This window comes from Ischnura elegans, chromosome 1 (assembly GCF_921293095.1).
Source record: "Ischnura elegans chromosome 1, ioIscEleg1.1, whole genome shotgun sequence".
Classification (NCBI taxonomy): Eukaryota; Metazoa; Arthropoda; class Insecta; order Odonata; family Coenagrionidae; genus Ischnura; species Ischnura elegans.
In genome coordinates, this window is record NC_060246.1 from 120755320 (window position 1) to 120768859 (window position 13540).

The window sequence follows — 13540 nt, forward strand, 5'->3', positions numbered from 1 at the left end:
ATGGATAGTTATTGAAAAATCATGGTAAAGGATATCATTACATTTTACCGGTGCAGCAGGCTGTGATATGATAGTAAATTACTTGTTAAAAAAATTAATTAAAAAAAACGTCAAAATGTGATCAATTAAGCTACCTACCTTTTAATTTCATCTATTTTTAGGGGTCAAATTATCAGGACTGGCCTGTAAGCTTTGGTTTTGAGCTCGCTGATACTCTTCAATATTGTACCATAAAATTGTTATACATTGGGCCTTAGTATTTTGACTACCAGGGAAGCTAAAATAGTTAAAATTATGGTCAAATAATTGAAAACATTTCCTCTCCTTTATTTAGTTGCAATTTTTTATTCTCTCACAAGGTCAACGCAGTAATCACCGCGCAACAACTCTTCATTTTTAACTGGAAGATATATTTTTTGCATTTTTATACTAAGAATAGCTGAAATCTAATCACATATTGATACAACACCCGCTGAAAAATTTTTCAACGTGTTTTTAAGTGGACGATCGTTTTGTTGGGGCTATATCTAACGAGTAGCCGCGAGAGGACCGTGACTTTGTTTCCCCAGTGCTGGCCTGATGATGACACCGAAGGACTCCTCCTCATTGCTTTGAAGTATTTGCTGGAAAAGTGAAGGGCGCAAAGTGGATCTGGCATGAATGTGTTAGATACGTATCATTTGGGGAACTGATACACTGATGTCTGCGAAGAAGGAACGACAAGAGATTGCAATAGGAACCAACGTGATACTATCCTTCACAGATACGGAAGCAGGACTTAAGCTAACTATTTGAGAATTCTTGCGAAGGTTATCTAAGCTTTTCTCGTCTTTTAATTAAATTAGGAATGGTGATGATGTTGACCTCCGTTCTAATGGGAATGGAAAGTGAAATTTTACGCTTCAATCGAAACATATAATTAACGAGATTGGGATGTTCAATCGTTATACTAAGGTGATGGTTAGTTGGTTTATTCATCCCGAAGGAATAACAACAATTTATGCTAGATTGCATTAGCATAGATTTTGCTCTCGATCATTTTTATTTTCCTAATAAATACTGACTTTTCATCAACGCTGAAATATCATGAAGATACAAAATATTACATTAAAAAATCACTATTTTATTTAGAGGTTCGAAATCGGTTATGTGACAACCGTTTATGCGCTTCGGTAGAACATCTGCTAAGAAGGCCGAGCCACTAGAATGCTATTTAGGACCTACATTTCACTCCAGCATTCCGTTAAAAATGTAAAATTTATTTTTTTCACTGGTTAAACCCTTCCATGGCATAATTATAGTACATAGCACATGCATATTATGTTGAGGCACATTAGGTCATGAATTTTTCCAGTGGTATTGCAGTGTTACCTCCTAAATTACAAAATTTTATTATGTTTTACTCAGAAAGCAAACTTCATGGTTTAAATTAAAATTTGGTCGAACTAGTACATCATGAATGACAGACAAACGGGAAGAGCTAAGTTATCTTCCGTTCGAAATTACATACCTATTATGAAGTTCTTATCAATGCGGTACTGATTTTTTAAACGAGTGAGAGCAAAATAACGGACAAAAGACCAATTTGGTGGACTTTTAACTTTAATATCCGAACCAATTTTCCTTGTAACAACTAATATTTTGAGCTACAGTTGGTAAAATCAATGAGATGAGTGGTATTTTTTTAAAATTTCGCTCGCATTGCATTGCATTCGCCTACTTCGTTTTGTGGTGCAGTCCTCTTTAAATGTGCTATTTTCTTTGCCCGTGGTTGTATCTGAGCATGGGAGCATCCCATCCCACGAGTGAAAAGACGCCGGGAGGGAACGAAGGGTGAGAAGAGAGGATTTGTGCTAAAGCAAAGTCGTATTGTTTTTTTCTCTCCACCCTCCTCCACGCGCGAACTTCGGCGGAAGGAGGATGAGAATAAGGATGTCGTCATTCCGGCAACCGAGTTTATTCTTCATCCCCTTCCCATGTCCCCACCCTTCCACCCCCTCCGGAAGGGGTTCTCTCCGCTCCGACCGAGAATCCTGCGGGGACGATTCTTTTCTGCTTTTTCGGAGATTTGGCGAAAAATGATGCCACCCCTTCCTCCGCCCCAACGAACTTTTTCCCCCAATGGCGCATTGGTTTATCAAGGCGTTTTCTATTCGCGTACGATCGTTATCCCGCTGGGTACTTAGTTTTAATGGCATGAAACATGAATATATATTTTTTTTCTTTGACTGAATTTCATCGTTTCTCATTTTCCTCCCGCGAAGGCTCTCTTTTTGTTTTTGCGTGTGTGCATTGAAATGTTTCATTCTGCCACTGCTACTGTTGCTTCCAGATTAATCGATTCGATTTTTTGTCTTATCTGTGCAGTCCCTCTCCGCATTTAGTGCCTCGCTTTTCCGTTAATGATTTGTGTTCCGGACCTTCGCTTTGAGTCTCATTGTTTTTCGTTCTTTTTTTCAATACTACAGCCTCTATTTGTTTTTATTTCAAAGATAATACTCTTTTCATTACATAGTCGCGAAAAAGTTGCTTTTATACTTACCGCAGTTTTGTTAGCTGATATTGATCTTGATGTACATTGTGTTACTATTTAAAAACAATTAGAGAAAGTACCAAAAATACCCTTGGTCATACATTTGTTCATGAAAATTGTTTATTCCTTAAAATACCTATCATTCTTACTCATCATGCTATTCATATTTTGAGCTCTCCAAGGGCAAAACGTGAAATTAAATCCGGCCAATATAGCGTGTTGAATAAAATAAAAATTTTATTTGTGCACTCATCATTTCCGCCACCGGTCTATGTCTAATTAAATAACAACATCATAGAAGGATCGATAAGATTCAAGTCTCTTATGACGACAAGCATATTTTTTCCAGCCCATCAGACAAATATAGTATGGGCGCCATTGAAAGTGACCTTTCATTCAGTATTATCACCTTTCGCCTATGGCTAATTGTTAATTTGCTCACTGATTCTCAGTATGCCCGTGTGGTAGAATCGAGATGTCACAAAGCATTGAAGAAATACTTATGTACTCGTTAGCGGTATGATTAGATTTTTTTCCATGCATGGAAAATTATTAAACGTTGATTTTCGAGCCAAAATATTTTCAAATAGCAATCCACCTGGCTGAAATTACAACTTTGATCAAAATTTGTTTGCTCTCAAGGTAGGGCCGATAACAATAGCTCCACCTCTGATTTTAGACCCTACATTCATGTCCTTTTACCTGATATGTATTTGTCTTTAAATTATATCGTCTGCAGCATTGTATTTGTTAATTTCTCGTATTCCTGTTCTCATAATGACATATGATGGCGTTCAACTAACGTCAAACGCTTCTTAAAAATGTCTACCTTTGTTTAGTATGACATATTTAGAGTGTTTCAGCCAGAATTAGTGATACTTTCTTTTAAAATTTCAAATTAATTTCTATTTCTAATTAAATCAATAACATTCGTGTAAGATTCTATTTTCAGGGTAAACTTTTAAAGAGTCAGTCATGCACTTTCATCTATTTTTTCAACCGATTTTTTGTTATTTTATACTTCCTTATGCTAGGCAGAGCTAAAGCCATGGCACTTTTTGTGTAAAATAGTACTAAAAGGTCACTAATTACGCCGTGGCTTTTGGCTTGAAACCATTTTGGTGGATGACATACGGCATTGAACAGATTCGGGAGCTTATTGCTCAGTAGTTCTTTGCAAGAATATAGTGCACGATTAATGTTTCTGTCTAGTTGATTACATTATGTGACCTTATTTCCATTTGCGCAATGAAAGGGCAGTGTCATAAGTAGGAATTAGCTGTAATACTCCTGAAAACACAAACTGCCAAACGGTCGTACGCCGTCAAGGCAATGAATTATTATTGGAAAATGGAGCTTGGGCAGCAATCACATATTTTGCTGATGAAGGAAAATGCGCTGCTAAGCTTATATTAAGCTGCAAAGGACGTACATCAACAGCAGTGGTTTGATTGAGCAGTGAGTAAGGATCAATGGAAGTTAGATGGTTATATTGGACATCTATACACGCTCGTAAGGGAAAACTTGTGCCTTTGGAATGATAGAGTAGCTACAGTATAAAAGCCAACCCCGTTAAACTAATTCCTGCTGTACGAACACGTAGGTAAAAGGTAATGAAAATGAAACGATACCAGTTGCTAAAATCATCGTGAGATTTTTGCTAGCTGTAGTATAGGTTTCACCAGTAGTAGCGTCTTATAATTTTGTTAAATGTCAGTGCCGATGGTGTAACTTCGATGCTTTATTCTTGTTAAAAAAATAAAATGATGCTTTTAGTTTGTCTCCACTCTACACCGTTTTTGTTACTGGATAACTTTGAGAAGTATATGTTTTACCTTAATAAGTTTTCGCCACCTCATTTCACCGCAATATTTCAATACATGAGTGCACCCTTTTGCCTCGTCCTTGCTTCCAACACCAATGAAGTCTCAAGGAAATATTGCTGATTTTGCAACCAATTTCCAAACATTCTCAAGGACACATTTCAATCTAATGAATTAAATATTCAAAACTAATAATTGTGGAATTGAACAGCATTCTGGCCATCATAACTGGGTAAAATTTCTATGGGGTAACGAATTGTTTATTTTTTTTCATAAATGATGTATTCCAGAAATATTTTGTACGGTACCTCTCAATGTATGCCTATTTATACTCTGGATAAGATATTAATATTAAACTAGTATTCAGCTTATTATACTGAACGTATCGAAGCACTCGGAAAATGACTCGAGGCTTCATTTGCAGTAATCGAGGTATCAATTTATCAGGCTCGGGTTTCATTAATCACTGTATCTAGCCTTACGGAGTTCTAAGCTGCGGTGTTTGAACAGTGAGTGCTTATTACTAGGCATTAAACGTCCAATCGTTTTCCCATGGAATCACATGTAAAACCTTGTGTTGAGGATGAAACTGATTGAATTTTACCAGAAATATTTCTTGTTTCTTCACAATTACGAGTCTCAGTATTTACCACTAAGCCAATATTTATGTTACCCAGGGAGACTAAAGTAATGAAAATCGCAACTTACTCTTACTTGCTTAATGTAATTAAATTAACAATTATTTGAATTAAACCAGTTTCAATACGATTCCACGAATGATTTCTCGAACTAAACTAGAACCGTGATCCCAAAATTTCTCTTCGATTTTTAAAACCTGTTTCGCTATACTGAAACCTTATAACTTTTTTCTCTGCGAAAGGTAGCTTTTCTATACATTTCCAGATTGCTTTTCAACGAGTTATGGGCTGCAGTGGTTTATTTTGGTGTTTCTTATCATGCTTCGAATGATAAAGTTTTAAATACGTGATTCATGGACTAATTTTACCACGCAAGTAGGGACGTGAATAGCCCCATCTTGAGGATAAAAGTTTATTTAACGTATACTGGCGAGAAAATTTACGCATCGGAACGAAATTTAACTTAAGAGGAATTCCAGAAACGAGTTTTTCCCGCTCTCGTTCCGTCGACAGCCGCTAATTTGCGAGTGAAATCGAATGTTCGGACGGGGCAAAATAAATGGCCCGGACACGAGGCAGAGGGGGGTTGGGGGAAGAGCAATAAATTGGGGGCTGGAAGGGAAAAATTAGGTGATAAAAAATTTCGGGGTGAGAAGAGGGTTCGGTAATGGAAAGAGGGATGGAGCGAGAGGAATGGCGAGGAGCGAATAGTACGGTGGACGAGAAGCAATGATACGCGGTTGGAGACATTTCGGCAAGGGAGACTTCAGGAATGAGCTGGGGCGGAGGGAGGGAGAGAATTTTCCTCGTAACATAGGCATGACAATGAAGGGGAACCGTGGAGTAGTGGTGCAGCGTAGTTATCTACCTCGTGGAGCAGATGCCAAACATGTTGCCACTTCCACCACACGAACAGCAGGATTTTTACGTATACTGATGTAGATCTTTTATGACACTGTAAATTTGCGATGAGCTACTTCTCCGAATTTTCGGTGTTCTAAAACAATTACTCTTTATCAATAACCAACAATCGAAGTACACTTGCAATTCCTTTAGAATGCTGTAAATTTACAACGAGCTACTTCTTCAAAATTTCAGTTTTCTAAAAGAAATCACTCTTTTATCAGCAACCATAGGTCGAAGTACACTTGAAAAAACCTAATTGAAACTCTAAGAATGGCATATATGTATATTGATGCCTAAGTGGATTGCCTTTAATTCATTGAAAATCGGAAGATGTGAAAAATACGACAAAAAATGAGTTAATCCTGGTAAATTTTTACCAGACAAGATTCCAAAGCGTGACCTTAAAGCAGCAGGCAGAACTTTTGAATTTATTCCGGTACAATAAGGCTATAAGTTCTAAAAAAACGTCCAAATAACATATCAGTGGTGTAAGAACTCCATTGAATCATTGGCCTTAATGGAATCGCACTGTAACATTAGAGAAACGATGAAATAATACGAGCAGGGGAAACTAAAAAAAGAGTAGAGTAAGAATGAGACAACGGATGGCATAGGAATCGTACAGATAACTCTAAACATCGGCCGATGGAGATGGAAAATTGTTTTCAGACCTAGTAGGAAATGAATGGGCAATATGTGAAATAATGGGAACATGAGAACACGGCCATTAATAGAAATATGGAGGAGGAGAAAAAATAAAAACTGTTAAAAAATATTTTGAAATAAGTGCTAGGGAATATGCAAGCGGGGTAATTTCGCCACTAGACAATTACACTTTTACACAATTTAGCCACTAGACACACAATTTTCACCCGGGATAAGTGCTTCCATGCTACGCCGTGCCAATGCTACCATGGAGAGGAGAATATTGGCTGGGGATTGTGACCGGATGACAAGGGGAAGTGGAATTGGGTAAAGATGGAATGGGACCGTGAGAGGAATTTGGATTGGAAGATGGGAGGGATGTGAAGAAGGATCGTAACTGGTAAGAGGGGCAGGGGTGGAAAAGTTTAGAAAATGTTTTAGGGGAGGGGGTTAAGGAGAGGGTAGAATTTATTTTTCAGGAGCGTGGTAGGGAGAATATAAGGGGGGTCACTGGGTCTTTGGAGTCGTGCAAGGGGTGATCTTTAGGGGCGGAAGCCGCCCTTATGCGTTAGAGGGGGCATGGTTCCCGGATTGTGGGGGAAATGGGTACGGTTGTTTCTGAGATGGAGCCGATTGGAGAGAGTGGTTGAACTAAATGGGATAGAAGGAATTCTTGAGGACATCTCTGACTCCACGAGGAAGAGGATCTTCTTCCACCTCAGTCCCCCCCTGCCAATTCGTCTTTTTTCCTAGGGATTGGCTCCTCAGAAGCGCGAAACTTCGACGAATTTTCCTTATGCTTCCACTTAAATCCCTCCCTCTGATACTTCCACGTTTCCTAGGAAGTAGTAAGCCCCAAATTTTATGTATATTCTATAGGATCAGTGAATACAGAATAGTTTGAACTGACGTAGTGATTCTTACTGACGCATAAAAGATAGGTATGCCTTATTCTAAGTTAGCTCTGGGACCCTGATTTACAGGAATGGCTTCAGGAATAGCACTCATGTCTTCTTGCACCTAAGTCACTGGAAAGTTGGGAAGATTTACTCGCTCACCATGTGGAATGATTGAACATCGTTTTCATGATTTTCCCTGAACTATTCCTCTGGGCTTGGATTAAAAATCCAGAATTATTTTACAGTTTATTCATTATAGTACCATGTCGTCCTAGTTAAATTGTTTTTAATATTAGCCGTATCATTAAAGGATTGATATTTTAAAGTTTTATACTTTTTGCTATGTGTTTGCGTTGTGAATCTCTTTTACGTAGTGCATTGTTAATTGTCATTACCGAGTACCTCATTCTTATTCTCTTCATATAAATAGGCATGCATACACATACCATAGGTTTATCTTCACTCTATCAATCGGATCTATATTATTATAAATTAATTTTATGTCAAAGGTAAAAATTATTTTCCTGATCATATTAAAGAACCGGTGTCATTCCATTTAGCAGTTTTCTATCAAGGCTGAAGTCTTGTTTCATTCCAATGGTGATGGATATACTCCCTAATTTTCCGTACTTAGTGGTCGCTCAATATTCAGCAAACATCATTTGCTTGAACTGGCGCTTCTGATAAATACGCAAAGATATGGAAAATTATGAAATTCAAATAGAAACATGTTACAATTATGATTGAGCTCTCCTACTGGCAAATTAACTGAATAGAATTAAAATTATCTACTCCTCCTTTGATAAACTTGATGCATGCGTTTTCCTGGAAGCGAAATCAAGCTTAAATGAAATGAATCGCCTGCTGTCAACGAGATCGGATCGAATCCTCTACAAATCCTCGTTCATCAATAGGGTAAGCTTGGAAATGAATGGCGATATAATCAATAGATTTAATTATAATTAAAATTCTGTTGGAAATCAGTGGAATTACCTGCCTCATCATCCATTCATTGAAGGAATTTAAAATTATCTGAATACCACCTGATTTCCTGCTTTATTATTAACAGTAAAATACCAATTCCATGAAAATTGAGTTCACTTAAAATAGCAATAGAATTTGTATGAAAGTCTCACCTATCAATTCCGTTAATTGCCCGCTGCAATTAACCAATGGAATAGGATATCATTCTTTTCCTCTCCGATGGCACTTCGTTATCAACCCACGCTTAATCATTCGAATAATAATAATAACAATTATAGTGACCTACAATGCAAATCCTATTGTTGGACGGGAAATAAAATAAAAATATCGCGGATGCTATAAAAAGCGGACAATTGGGTGAGGGGAAAGACAGAATGAGATAAACGAAGGCATTGAGCGATAAAAAGGAAAAGGAACGAATAAAAGAGCAGATAAAGAGATTAAGTGTGAGAAAGAGGCGAAAATAAATGAACGTGTTGGCGAGTGGATGGAAGGAACAAGGCGGGAGGAGGACGAAGTGATGGTCAAGGGGAGCGTTTGGATGAAAGGAGAAATGGCCGACTTTTTCTTTCCGCTAAGAGACGACAAAGGAGAGTGGCGGGAGGGGATGAGGTTAGGGGCAGGGGATCGTGATTGGAACTGGTGCTAGAGAGCGAGAGAGAGGGTGGGGGTAATTGAAGGGAGGTGGTGTCACCGAAGCGTTTTTGGGTCCCGTGTGTGTTGGCTTAGCAAAGGGAGTTAGGCGCCTGGGAGATTCACCTGGGGAGGGTTTGCGAACGAAAAAGGGTTTAAAAGGGAATGCGGCTGGGGTGTGATAGGGGACGGAATGGTCGTATAGGTGGGAGGCGATAAAAAGTGCGAGGGTTGAAATAAGGGCAGGGCCATAAGGACGGCAAGTGCGGATGTTCGGCGAGGAGTTCGCCCTGACTGAGCTACGGTTGGCTCGACCCCTGTGGAATGGAGGGTGAGTAGAGCGACGGTGGAGGGGAGAGTGTGGAGGGCACTGTGCAGTAGTTAGGGTCTCTAACGCTCGGGGCAGGTGCCAAATATGCCGCAATTATGTACATGAAGTATTATCTTAGTGACGGCATAAAATTTTTGTACGAGAAAAATATTATGCAATTAAGAGAAAATTTCTTCTATTTTTTAAATTCTAATTTGTAAATAATGAAATCAACTGTTTCCGGAGAGACATCGTGGAAAAGAATATCAAATGATAAATTAAGATATCCTACTTCACACTTAGTTTTATTTCACAGCCCTACTACAATAGTTGCGATTGCCTTTCAATCTTCTTCAGGTACTGATATTGGCAGTGAGATATCTTTATTTATTATTTTTTGAAAAGAATTGAAATAAATTTAAGATTGTACTGATTTAAAAAATAACTTGATTGGTCATGAATAAGGAAATCATCTTTTCTTTGAGGAAATTTATTGAGAGTTGAATGCCATGATTAATATTGTGAAAATGCTATGGACTTTGAAGTCAGTTTAAGTTCAAATATCACTTTTTGACATAGTAAAAATAGGTGATTTTTGTGGAAATTTTTCGCTCCAAATGAATAGCGGGCCGCAGTATGCACCCATCATACTAACCCCCTTTTTAAGCCACCTCCTTGGTGAGAGGAAGTAGAATTTTGATGGGCTGTTGGCAGAGGGTCAGGGTGACGCTAACTTTAGGGCGTAAAATGGCAGAGCTAGGTTAGGTAGGTAGAGGGTAGGGGCTAGTGAGAGAGAAAGAGAGAATGTGTTTGGAATGGTGGAAGAAGAATTGGAAGAAGGACGGCGCTGGAAAATGATGACGGGTTTTGGTCTCAGCAGCGCGAGTGGGCGAGGGAGGGAGGGGGTGCTCATAACATTGTGTTAGTATGTGTGTGTGTGTGTGTTCTTTTGGGGACTTCGGGGAGAGGTGCACGGCGGACTGGAGTTGTGAAACGACGCTATAAAACTTAGGTGGTATGTCCTGAGGAGAGGGAGACAGAGAGTGCTTGTAAGGATGTGAGAGACCAAAAAAAATACGCGGGGGAGGAGAGGTGGGGTGGATCAAAGCGGGAGGAATAGATGGGAAGGGGGTTGGAGTGTGAAGGTATTATGGCTTGTCTGGTGGCGTGCAGGAGTGAGTGGAGGAGTCCTTTGGTTGGGTTTTGGGAGTGGGCGACGCAGGGGAACTGCAGGAGGGGAAGGAGAGAGAGAGTGTTGTGTTGGGGAGCGGGGTGGAGTTTGCCTTGGCGGCGGAGAGGGGTGGGTTGGGGGAGAGTGGTCGCATTCGAGAGAGGGATGCGAAATCGTAAATTTTGTCAATATTGAAGTCCGTCTCTTCCGCGCGCCAATTTCTTTTCCTCACTCGGTCTCTCTTCCTCTCCTGGCTCTCCTCATCCTTCGGCTTCCTCTCGCGTCATTTCTTTCTGTTTCTACGAAAAGCCGTTTTCTGTAACGTCGCTATTTCGCGTAACCAAGTCCAAGTTTGGAACCCACCATTTTTTCAATCGTTTTCTTTCAAGATGTAGCATGGTTTCCTTACGAAAGGAGCGGTTCCGTAACTGCTTGTGGACGATTTTTTATTTCCTCTAATGACGAATGAGAAAATATAAATTTATAAATTGGTGGCAGTTGCCATGTGCCATTTAATTTAGAGTTGTTTACGACTGTTACTCTTGGCTTAAGTACACTCTGATTGATAGATAAAGAATTGTAGTCAGATATATGGACCAAATTTGTGAAAAACTCTAAGAAACTAAACATGCTAGCGCGTTAAATAAAAAAAAGAGAAAGTATGTTTGCTCATAAAATCATGTTACTACTTTTAGCATTTCATTTTTTCATTTAACAAAGAAACATACAAAAACAGCGAATTGCTCTGTCTAACAATAAACTATTCCAAATAAATTCCCACGAGTATCGGCATTTCTGATACGACAACGTCGTATTGTCTTTATCGTGGTGCCCGACGTGTACCGCTTAAATAAAATAAAATGAAAAGAAATAAAATTAAACAAAAATTGCACTCTTAATACCTTACACTTTTATTGAAATACTAAACAAATACTTTTGCTGCTATGTTACTATACTACGTAAAAAGCCTTGTCAAAAAGTCATCGTGGAATGATCATGAGTGAGGTGTGGAGAGTGTTTTGGTGGTACACAAATGGCGTTATCGTATACAAGTTCCGGCAAATCAATAATCTACGTAATGTAAGTCTTCAGTTAAACTTTCAAACCCGTTGCCGAGTTAAATTTCCGTCACCTAGATACCTAAGAATAGTGCTACACGAGATAAAAATTTGAAATTTCAAATGAAGCGACTGAGGCGCCACCCTTGAAAACATTTTCGACGCATTATTCGATCGAAGTTATTTCCCTAGCATTTTTACTAACAGCGTCCTTGGCTTGAGCTTCCAGAAGAAAGTTTCCACAAAGATCGAGATCAAGTAGGAAAATCAAGTATCATTACATATTGATATCGTTCTACAATGTGGGAAAAGGTACTTCAACGAGTGATAGAGCGTAGAGGAGATTGGCCTCGTGCCGCGAGCATCACAAGATGTGATAACAATAACCCGTAAAGGCCATTGTAAGGAGCATTCATATTTGACATTCACATTGAGTAGGTGTAACCACTTTATTTCCCCCATTTTAATATCGAAGGAAACAGAAGATCGTAGCTTGGATCAGGCATATCTTTTTTGATGAAATTTCAGTAAGTTTGTTATCCGTGAAGCGTTATATTTTTTTCCTGTGCTCAATAATGAAATGGAATCTAACAAGTCATTTTAATGAGAAATAAATGCCACAAAAATCACCGGAATAATATTTGGCATATTCATCGAAATGGTTTACTCTCAACTGATGATCAAAAGTATTGATTCTCGTGCGATGAAATGAAAATTTTGAGTAAAGCATAATGAAAAATAGTTTTTTTACGTCTTGGAATAAACATTACAAAATAAAAACTACCGCATCTGTATTCCGAATACGTATTTGACATAGCTATCTATGTGGTTAAAAATTCGCGACGAAATAAACAATAGGGATTTAATAGTAGTTCCACACTGCGACGTATTAACGCATATATATCTTTTACAAATTGGTCATAACTGCAGCACTGCTGCAAGCAGCGTCTATTTACGCCCTTTTTTGTTTTATCGCACGGGATGGTGGTGAACACGCTCTCGCCCCTTGAATATAATGTGCTTCGTTTTTTGGCGCAGTGATGATGGGCGTCGGACTCATAACCAAGGGGCGCGCATTCAACTCCCCCGCCCATTCTTTCCCACCATCCTCTCTCTGCTAGTCCCGTTTCCCCCTCTGTCGCGTAGGTCGTAAAAATCCCGGTCCCTTCCTCCTCGAGCATTAAATCGCTTTATTCTTCCCCTCCACGGAAGCAACCATTTCCACGACGCTTAATGCCGCCTTAAAGTCATTAACCAGTGCGGGTTCGAGCATCACCGACCAAACGAAAATTTTCCCTGCTTTATTTGCATGTGTTCGCCGGGGGTTGTTTGGGAAAGAAAGACGAAATCTCTCGGCAAATAAGCATGTCGTTAGGCCAAAAACATTTTTCTCCTCCTCTCTCTCGCGTATTTCCTCTTCACATTTTGGGGAAAACATCAACAAACCAGCTCGCAATAACGCGCACATGCGTGTCGCTGCTTCACTTCTGCCGTTTTCTTCGATTTTTTTTGCGATTGATTTTTGAGATCCATTGCCAGCATGGGATATTTTTTGGCACATAGTGAGATTTTCACTGGTGCTGTCTCTCGCTCGAAGTGGGCAAAATTTTCCCAAGCGGCTTTGTGAGAAACTAAGGGTTGCGGTTGTCCAAGAGAGGAACAGGTGAAACAGAGTAAATGTGAATCAGTCGCTAAAGTCATTTTTTTCGGTGTGGTGGGCTGCTTGCCAAAATTATTTTATCTATTTTGCTTTTCAAGCACGTATGTCAATGTTGTTGCATTTGGATTTTTTCAGCAGTCACATCGATTCATAAATTCCATAAAAAACTATGCTTCTAATTCTCAATAGTGTTTCATCTTCATGTGGCATAACTATGAGGGGGGTTAAGGGATAGATACCCCCAAGAGCATCAGAGAAACAAGAAAATATTTAAACTACT